General features: G+C 38.4%; 1 pseudogene; it reads left to right on the top strand.

Annotated features, from left to right (window-relative positions):
* The first annotated feature begins 1,415 nt into the window (after nt 1-1,415).
* LOC107707619 (NACHT, LRR and PYD domains-containing protein 12-like) overlaps nt 1,416-8,762 on the top strand; it is a 16,360-nt pseudogene continuing 9,013 nt past the window's right edge.

The following is an 8,762-nucleotide window of genomic DNA, read 5'->3' as shown; positions in this document are numbered from 1 at the left end:
GACTGAACGAATCACTCCCCGAGATGACTCGTTCCTCCCGAGTCACATTAAAGATTCGTTCAAGAACGACCCAACACTAGCGAAGAGAAGAACATAAGCTGATTCTTCAAGCTTTTAACTCAGCAATGTACAAATGTTTGTTGTAAAGCAATGTAAATTGTTTGCCCAACTAAAGCAAACACTGATCTCCATGATGGTGTCATCATTTTAACCAATAAAACATCAAGTCTGCTGCACAAGCTACAATTCATCTAAACTTTGACCAAATCCATTTTCACTATTTATTTGCATTATAAAATACTACACAAAATGTTTCAGCGGAGACTTCATCATAGTCAAAGCTAAGGGAAGTCTCTTCCCAGATCACTCTGTCTTGCCAATAGCCTGTCTGAATTCAAATCGCTGCTCGAAACTCACTTGTTTCAGAATGTTATCTTTCTTAAATTATCTTCTGTTTATTCTGTAAGTCATTTTTGGCTCACCCTGTGTTTAATAAAACAATGTTCACTAAAACTACAATTCAATTTATCTTCAATGAATTTATATTGTTGCTCCCTTGATGTTTTATGTTACTGTTTATATTTTTCAGTTCATATTTAACATCTAAATTCAACATCCAAAATGTATTCAAATCAAAATAAATTACAAAATGTTAATTAATATGGCTCAATCAAGCTGACCTCATTATGTTGCAGCACTGAAAGTACATTGTAAGCATTAAGTCTGTTTAATGTAACAGCTACATGGTTGTCACACCCCTGGTGTAATATTGGCTTACTGGTTTTCTCTAATAAATCTTTACAAACTGTGAATCATATTCAACGTCTTTCACAATATGTTTTATGATTCAGACATTGAGATGGCGCAGTGATTTAGTGTGTGATTACAGCATGTGTTCAGAGACAGACGTCACACACACACTGTCTGCTCTTCTCAATTTCATCTGTCTTTCTGATTTCTCCTCTCATCTCTCAGTCTGTTTTCATTGGTTGCTCTCTCATGTCCTGAATGGATGTTGTTGGAGTCTCTGCTGCTGGACAGGGGTCTCTGTGAGTCCAGGACACACAAACACACACACACACACACAGAGAGAGAGAGAGGGCTAAATGCATTTAATAGCTGAATATTTAACAGGGTTTTGTCATGTAGTTATATACACTATGTATACTCTAAGTATGTAGAGATATATGTAGTTTATCTGGAACAGAATTGCAACAAAAAGCTATTATTTTCATTTATTATAGCACACAATTTGTTCCTGATATTTAGTTCTGGAGGTAAGCATATGTGTGTTCAGCTGCTTCAGTTTAAATCTCATCTGCTGTGAGAGAGTGATGCTGCTCTGCGCCTCTAGAGGGAGCGCATTGTGTTTCGTGTGACTGGAGCTAAAAGATGAACAAGACTCAGCAGACACCCCAGGAGACTAAACGAAAGTAAAAGCAAGGACGCCATTTTGAGGGTTTAAACATTTTAACAAAGGGTATAAACGGTACGCATATTTCGTGGTAAGTCCAGAACTTATTCTTCATGTAGCATAAATATGTAGCCATATGAAAATTATATAAAAATGTTTCTGTTTTTCTGTATGTGATTTTAAACAGATCTTTACAGTTTAATGTGCAAACTAGCTGACCATAATGGCAGAAACGCAGAAGAAGTCATTTAATAATTAAAGCACTTATATGTTTACTTGACAATTTTACAACGATTTTTGTTTTAATAAATATTATTAAATAACATATAGACTCGTCATAATTGTTTTATATCCTGGTAGTACAGTATTTCTAGATCCTTTGGCATCAACAAAAGTTTGACGGTAAATTGCGGTCGAGTTTGAAGATACTTCATTGAAGGAACACTTTTTAATGCACATATTGTGTAGCCTGAACAAATATGGTTAAACATGTCCTCTGCTTTTTCTACAAAATGTAAATTACAACATGTTTAAAAATCCTACTGTTATTTAAACAAAAATAATAATATGAATATGAATATTTTTTTAATAGATGAATATGTGTAAATGTGTGTATTGAATAAAATATGTATTTTTTTGTATTATTTGTACTACTATTTAAGAGAGAGAGAGATTACATTTTCTCTGTGAATGCTGTTTCATTCACGGGTCCAATTTAATTATTGCAATGTTACTATTTAACTTTATAACTACATCTTTTCCTTCCACATAAAAGGTCAGCAGTCATGCTCTTTTTGAAACACAGAAAGTAGAAGAGCAGTGCCTCCAAAATGAGTTTCCATGAGGAAAGAGAGAATGAAGACACTATGTCTGAAGCGAGCTCTTCACCTCCTGGATCAGGCCACACATCTCTAAGTGATGAATCCATACAAAAGCTGCCCCCTGCAATCAGTGATGCAGTGACCTCTGACCCCTGGTATGAAATTAGCCTTTTTTTCAGAAGTGTCAATAAATGTCAAGATCATGGGGTTAATACCTAGAGAATGCAAGAACTGAGAAAGTAGGGGTGTGCGATATGACGATTTTTGATCATGGACGATAAAAATGTCTCCACGATCTGCATTTGAAGAAATATCGTAGTATCGTGCTGCAGCGCACATTCAATCAGCTGCAGTTCTGGCACCTCCTCCGTCTCAAGACACTGTACAACGCGACATACATTCACATCAGTGTTAACTCAGCGGTAGAGTTACACTCGCGGGACACTGCACTTATTCGCAATCACAAAATTACATTATTTGCATGTGCTTTAAAGCCTTGGCAGTGTCCTGACATTTTATCCTACCCGTCAGATTGTCCTACCAGGGTTTACTTCAATATGACTCACATCAATAGTGCGTCCTTTTTCTCATGCTGAACAACAATATTTTATGTATCTGCATTACTGTAAGGGTAGGTTTAGTGTTGGGGTAGGTGTGGACATTATTAAAACACAATCTAATAGGTAGAAGATTTATTGTTGGTTTCCTGTAGCTGTATCCCTTCTAGCCACAACCGCAAATATAACACAGAATTACTGTATTTACATTACTGTAAGGTTAGACTTAGGGTTTTGGTAGGTGTAGACGTTAATAAACCATAATTTTACAGGTAGCATTTTTCGTTGTCGAATTGTACTACCCACTGTTTTAATGGGAGGTAGCAAAATCTGACAGGGTAGCACAAATCGACAGAACACCGGTTAAATGTTTCATTCATTTCATTTTTCTGAGCGCCTACAGCCGAAGCGCACGCACTAAAAACCCTGTCAAACAGCCCCTGATTACTGAACTAAGTTATCTTTTGCGCTAATACTGTCAGAACACACAAGGTTTATGAATAGACTCAGTTGGTTATGTCTAAAATGAAAGAAAACAGTTGAGATAAAAACGGATGCATGCAGGTCTTAAAGGGACATTATTAAACATGCTGCCGACTGTCATTAAAGGGATAGTTCACCCTAAAATTTAATTTCTGTCATTATTTACTCACTCACATGTCGTTCCAAACCCGCATAAATTTATTTCTTGTGCTGAACACAAAAGAAGATATTTTGAAGAATGTGGGTAACCAAACAGTTGCTGGTCCACATTTAATTTCATAGTAGGAAATAATACTATGGAAGTCACTGTGGACCAGCAACTGTTAGGTTTCCACATTCTTTAAAATAGCATTTATGTTCAGCAGAAGAAAAAAACTCATTCAGGTTTAAAACAATTTTGAGTGAGTAAATGATGGTATAAAAATAAAACACTATGAAAGAATTGACAGACAGATGACAGAATTTGTATTTTTGGGTGAACTATTCATTTAATGTTAATAAAACAAGAAAACACAAAGTGAAAAATCACTCACTATTCTTGACTGAAAAACTTGAATACAGTTGTATTAGGAATCAGTCTATATAGTGTTTTATTTTCATATCTGTTCATTCAATTTCTTGAATGCTCCTGCTAAATACACCTATTGTACCTGAAAATAAAGCACTGTTTGTTTTACTTGTATATTATGTGTAGTTGTAATGTGTATCTTTGCTCTTATTTTTTAATAACAAAGATAAAATTATGACATAAAAAGATGTTTATCTTCGCCCACTTTGGCCTAAATATCTACCTTTTTTATTTTACTTTGTTACCTTGAAACACTTTGCATTTATAATAGGGAAATTAGTTTGGCTGTTATGCTCAGACAATTTGCAAAATAGTAAAACCAACATGACAAAGAATTGTGATAAAATCGTGATATTTCTAAAAAAAAAAAAAAAATTTGTGATATGATATTTTTTCCATATCGCCCACCCCTATGACATAGTGTATATATTTGCTTTGTATCTGCCAAATGCATTAATGTAAATGCACAGTGTAGTCCACGTAACCTCATGGCACCATCACAAATCACTTTCCTGAAACTTCACTCTCACTGGTTCTTGGTAGTGGAATGATTTTTCAACCTTTCCTCAGCAGCCCCTTGATTTTTTAAAATTAACTGTTCCTTTTTTCATCTCTATTTTAGTCTTTTCTCCTCTCAACAGACATGAAACTTGTCACTGAATAATGTTGCTGTACTTTTGCATAAAGTGCTATATTTTAATGTTTTATTTGTCTTCTCTCAGCGTCAGCAGGAGGAAGAGATCGAGAGCAGAGTCTCCAGACCCCAGCTGTGTGTCTGTGAAGAGTAACAGATCCATGCAGAATCGACCCCCTGTTTTCTGTGATGGACCAGTGACCTCTGATCCTCTGTTAGTATAAACATTCACTTGCTAATTTACTCTAGTGCATCTCAGAAGAATAACAATTAAAAAATAACACTTTTTTTTAAATAACACTAAATGTACCCCAAAGTCTGCAACTGTCACACCCATGTACTGTTTTGGTGTTTGTTTTCCTCTCCCACGTGTTCCATGTTCCCTCCTGTGACCTAGTTTATCCCTCGTGTTGATTGTGTTCTCTGATTTCAGGTGTTCCCTCTTTAGTTTCCATGGGTTTTAATTAATTACTCCACATGTTTCAGTTCTCCCTGATTACTTTCCCTGTGTTTATTATCCCTGTGTTTTCCTGAGTCTGGCGTCTAGTCTTAACCATCAATCCCCATGTGCTACGTGCGTGTTCCCATATTGTAAATAAAGTCTGATTGTTCTGGATTCTCCCACGTCTCCTCGCTTCTAGCAGTAGGCGCACTGTGACAGCAACATATTTATGTTTCAACATATATATTTTAAAGAGGGGCATCAAAATAATACCTGGGAACAAATATTTCTGATTGTCTTCAACAGACATTGAACAGTGATTTTGCAGCTATTTTCTTTTCAATTTCAGCAGGGGAGATAAAAATGAGATGATCAGATCTGTGTCGTCCTCTGCATCCCACTCTCAGACTCACATCAGGCAGGACGACACAGTCCTGCAGAAACACACACTGGACACTGGAGACCATCAGAGAGTCAAAGACCAGCTCAAAACCAGCATGAAGAACAAGTATGAGAGATTATTTGAGGGAAACAAACTCCAAGAGAATGAAACCCTCCTGAACAGGATCTATGCACAGCTCTACATCATAGAGGGAGAGAGTGATGGAGTGAATAAAGAACATGAGGTTTTACAGATGGAGAAAACAGCCAGAACACAAAACTCACAAGACACTCCAATCTACTGCAATGACATCTTTAAAGCCTCACCTGAACCAGGATGTGAAGAGAAAGACCAGATCAAGACTGTTGTTACTAAAGGCATCGCTGGAATCGGAAAAACTCTGTGCAGAAGTTCATTCTGGACTTGGCCGAGGGAAAAGCCAATCAGGATGTAGATTTCATGTTTGTGCTTCCATTTCGAGAGCTGAACTTGATCCGAGATCATCAGTACAGTCTTCACAGACTTCTGCTGGACTTTCATCCTGAACTTCAAGATCTGGACTCACAGATTTATGAGGAGTGTAAAGTTGTGTTCATCTTTGATGGTCTGGATGAAAGCAGAATCACACTGATGTTTTCAGATGCTCAGAAAGTTTGTGATGTGACTGAGACTTCATCAGTGGCTGTGTTGATGTCAAAGCTCATGAAAGGAGAGCTGCTTCCCTCTGCTCTCATCTGGATCACCTCCAGACCAGCAGCAGCCAATCAGATCCCCTCCAAATACATCAACCGTCTGACAGAAATTCAGGGATTCAATGAGCCTCAGAAGGAGGAATATTTCAGGAAGAGAATCAGTGACCAGCATCAAGCCAGCAGAATCATCTCACACATCAGAAGAGCAAGAAGCCTCCACATCATGTGCCACATCCCCGTCTTCTGCTGGATCTCATCCACTGTGCTTCAGAAGCTCCTGGAAGAAGATCTGAGTGCAGAAATCCCTCAAACTCTGACTGAAATGTACATCCACTTCTTGCTGATTCAGATCAACATGAGGAACCAGAAGTATGAAGACAGAGATCCAGAGAAACTCCTGCAGTCCAACAGAGAATTGATTGTGAAACTTGCTGAAGTGGCTTTCAAACAGCTGATGAAGGGCAATGTGATGTTCTATGAGGAGGACCTGATTGAGAGCGGCATAGACATCACTGACGCCTCAGTGTATTCTGGGATTTGCATTGAGATCTTTAAGGAGGAGTCTGTGATTCATCAGAGGAAAGTCTACAGCTTCATCCATCTGAGTGTTCAGGAGTTTCTCGCTGCTTTCTTTGTGTTTTACCATTATGTAATGATACATATTGATACATTGCAATTTTGCGATGTGATACATAATCTGCATAGAGATGCAGTAGATAAAGCTCTTGAGAGTAAGAATGGACACCTGGATCTGTTCCTGCGGTTCCTGCTGGGCGTCTCACTGGAGTCCAATCAGAGACTCTTACAGGATCTACTGACACACACAGAGAACAGCTCAGAGAGCATCAGGAGAACCACACAGTACATTAAAGAGAAGATCAAAGATGGACATGGACTCTTCACTGAAAGATCCATCAATCTGTTCCTCTGTCTGCTGGAAGTGAAAGATCAGACTCTGTCCAGAGAGATTCAGGCGTTTGTGAAGTCAGACAAACACTCAGAGAAGAAACTCTCTCCTGCTCACCTGTTCCTCTGTCTGCTGGAAGTAAAAGATCAGACTCTGTCCAGAGAGATTCAGGAGTTTGTGAAATCAGACAAACACTCAGAGAAGAAACTCTCTCCTGCTCACTGCTCAACAATCGCCTACATGCTTCAGATGTTAGAGGAGGTGCTGGATGAGCTGGACCTCAAGAAATACAACACTTCAGATGAGGGTATAAGAAGATTGATACCAGCTGTGATCAACTGCACAAAAGCCCTGTAAGTGTTTAGTCATGTCTTAATTCAGAATTAAGCTGATATTATTGAAATACAAATTGAAGAATAAGGTTAAGAATTTAGTTCTCATGTGTTCTGCTCTCTTTCAGTGTTGCTGGCTGTAATCTCACTGCTCTGGATTGTGAAATTGTGTCATCGGCTCTTCAATCCTCAAACTCTGTCCTGAGAGAGCTGGATCTGAGTAACAATGACCTGCAGGATTCAGGAGTGAAGCTGCTCTCTGATGCACTGAAGAGTCCAAACTGTCAGCTGGAGATACTGAGGTATTAAGAACAAGGGATTATGTACAGTTATCTGGTCATAATATTGATGTATGTCTGTAGATCAGTGGTCGCCAACCTGTCGATCGCGATGGATGCTAAGTAAAAGGCAGGTAGATCTTGTCTTTCATAAAGGCCGAGGTCAGGGATCTTGGGCCTAAAAAGGTTGGTGACCAGTGCTGTAGATGATCTGTCTGTGTGCGTGTTTCTGTAGGTTGTCTGGCTGTATGGTGAGAGAGGAAGGCTGTGGTTATTTTTCTTCAGCTCTGAGTTCAAACCCCTCACACCTGAGAGAGCTGGATCTGAGCTACAATCACCCAGGACCATCAGGAGTCCAGCTGCTCAAACACAAACTGGAGGATCCAAACTATAAACTGCAGATACTCAAGTATGTGGGGCAGTTATGACTCATATGTGTGTCTGTATGTGATTTGGGTTACCTAAGAGGGATTTTTCGCAGCTTGCCTAGAGAAGTCCTTGTAACAAGGGAGCCATGAAGGAAGGTGCAGACAAGGGTCTAGGTGCAGGATGATTTAATAAACAAAACCATCAGGAACCAAGGAATATGCAGGGCAGGAACACAAACATCTACATCTAACTACTGACTAACTACTACAACACAGTAAACGCAGGGCCTTAAATACACAGGATAACTAACTTGACTAAATTCAACTAAATCAAAAAGCACAGACAGCCAGAATATGTGTTTACTATATTTCATGCACACTACTCACATTATGTGTTTTGATCAATGTTCATAGAATAAAATTTGAATAAAAGTCTAAATTATATCTATTCATCATGTAAAGTGATTGTGTCTTTTCATGACACTTGGATTAAACCGCTTAAATCATATGAATTACTTTTACGATGCCTTTATGTCGTTTTTGGATCTTGAAACAATGGACAGAAATTTCTCAGGTTTCATAAAAAATATCTTAATTTGTGTTTGAAAGATGACACTGATGGGTCTGAAGGGTTTGGAACGACATGAGGGAACGAAAAAACTCATTTTATTTGTAGTTTTAGCAATCTTCCTTCATATAAAATCTTTTTTTGTTTGTGTGTTTGTGTTTCTCTGTTAGTTTGGACCATGTAGGACATTTCAGAATCAAACCAGGACTGAGAAAATGTAGGTCCTCTCTCTCTCTCTCTCTCTCTCTCTCTCTCTCTCTCTCTCTCTCTCACACACACACACACACACACACACACAGACAGACACACACACACA

This window comes from Sinocyclocheilus rhinocerous, unplaced genomic scaffold (assembly GCF_001515625.1).
Source record: "Sinocyclocheilus rhinocerous isolate Xijiao unplaced genomic scaffold, SAMN03320098_v1.1 scaffold1857, whole genome shotgun sequence".
In the NCBI taxonomy this organism is placed as follows: Eukaryota; Metazoa; Chordata; class Actinopteri; order Cypriniformes; family Cyprinidae; genus Sinocyclocheilus; species Sinocyclocheilus rhinocerous.
This window is presented reverse-complemented; position numbering and strand designations above follow the sequence as displayed.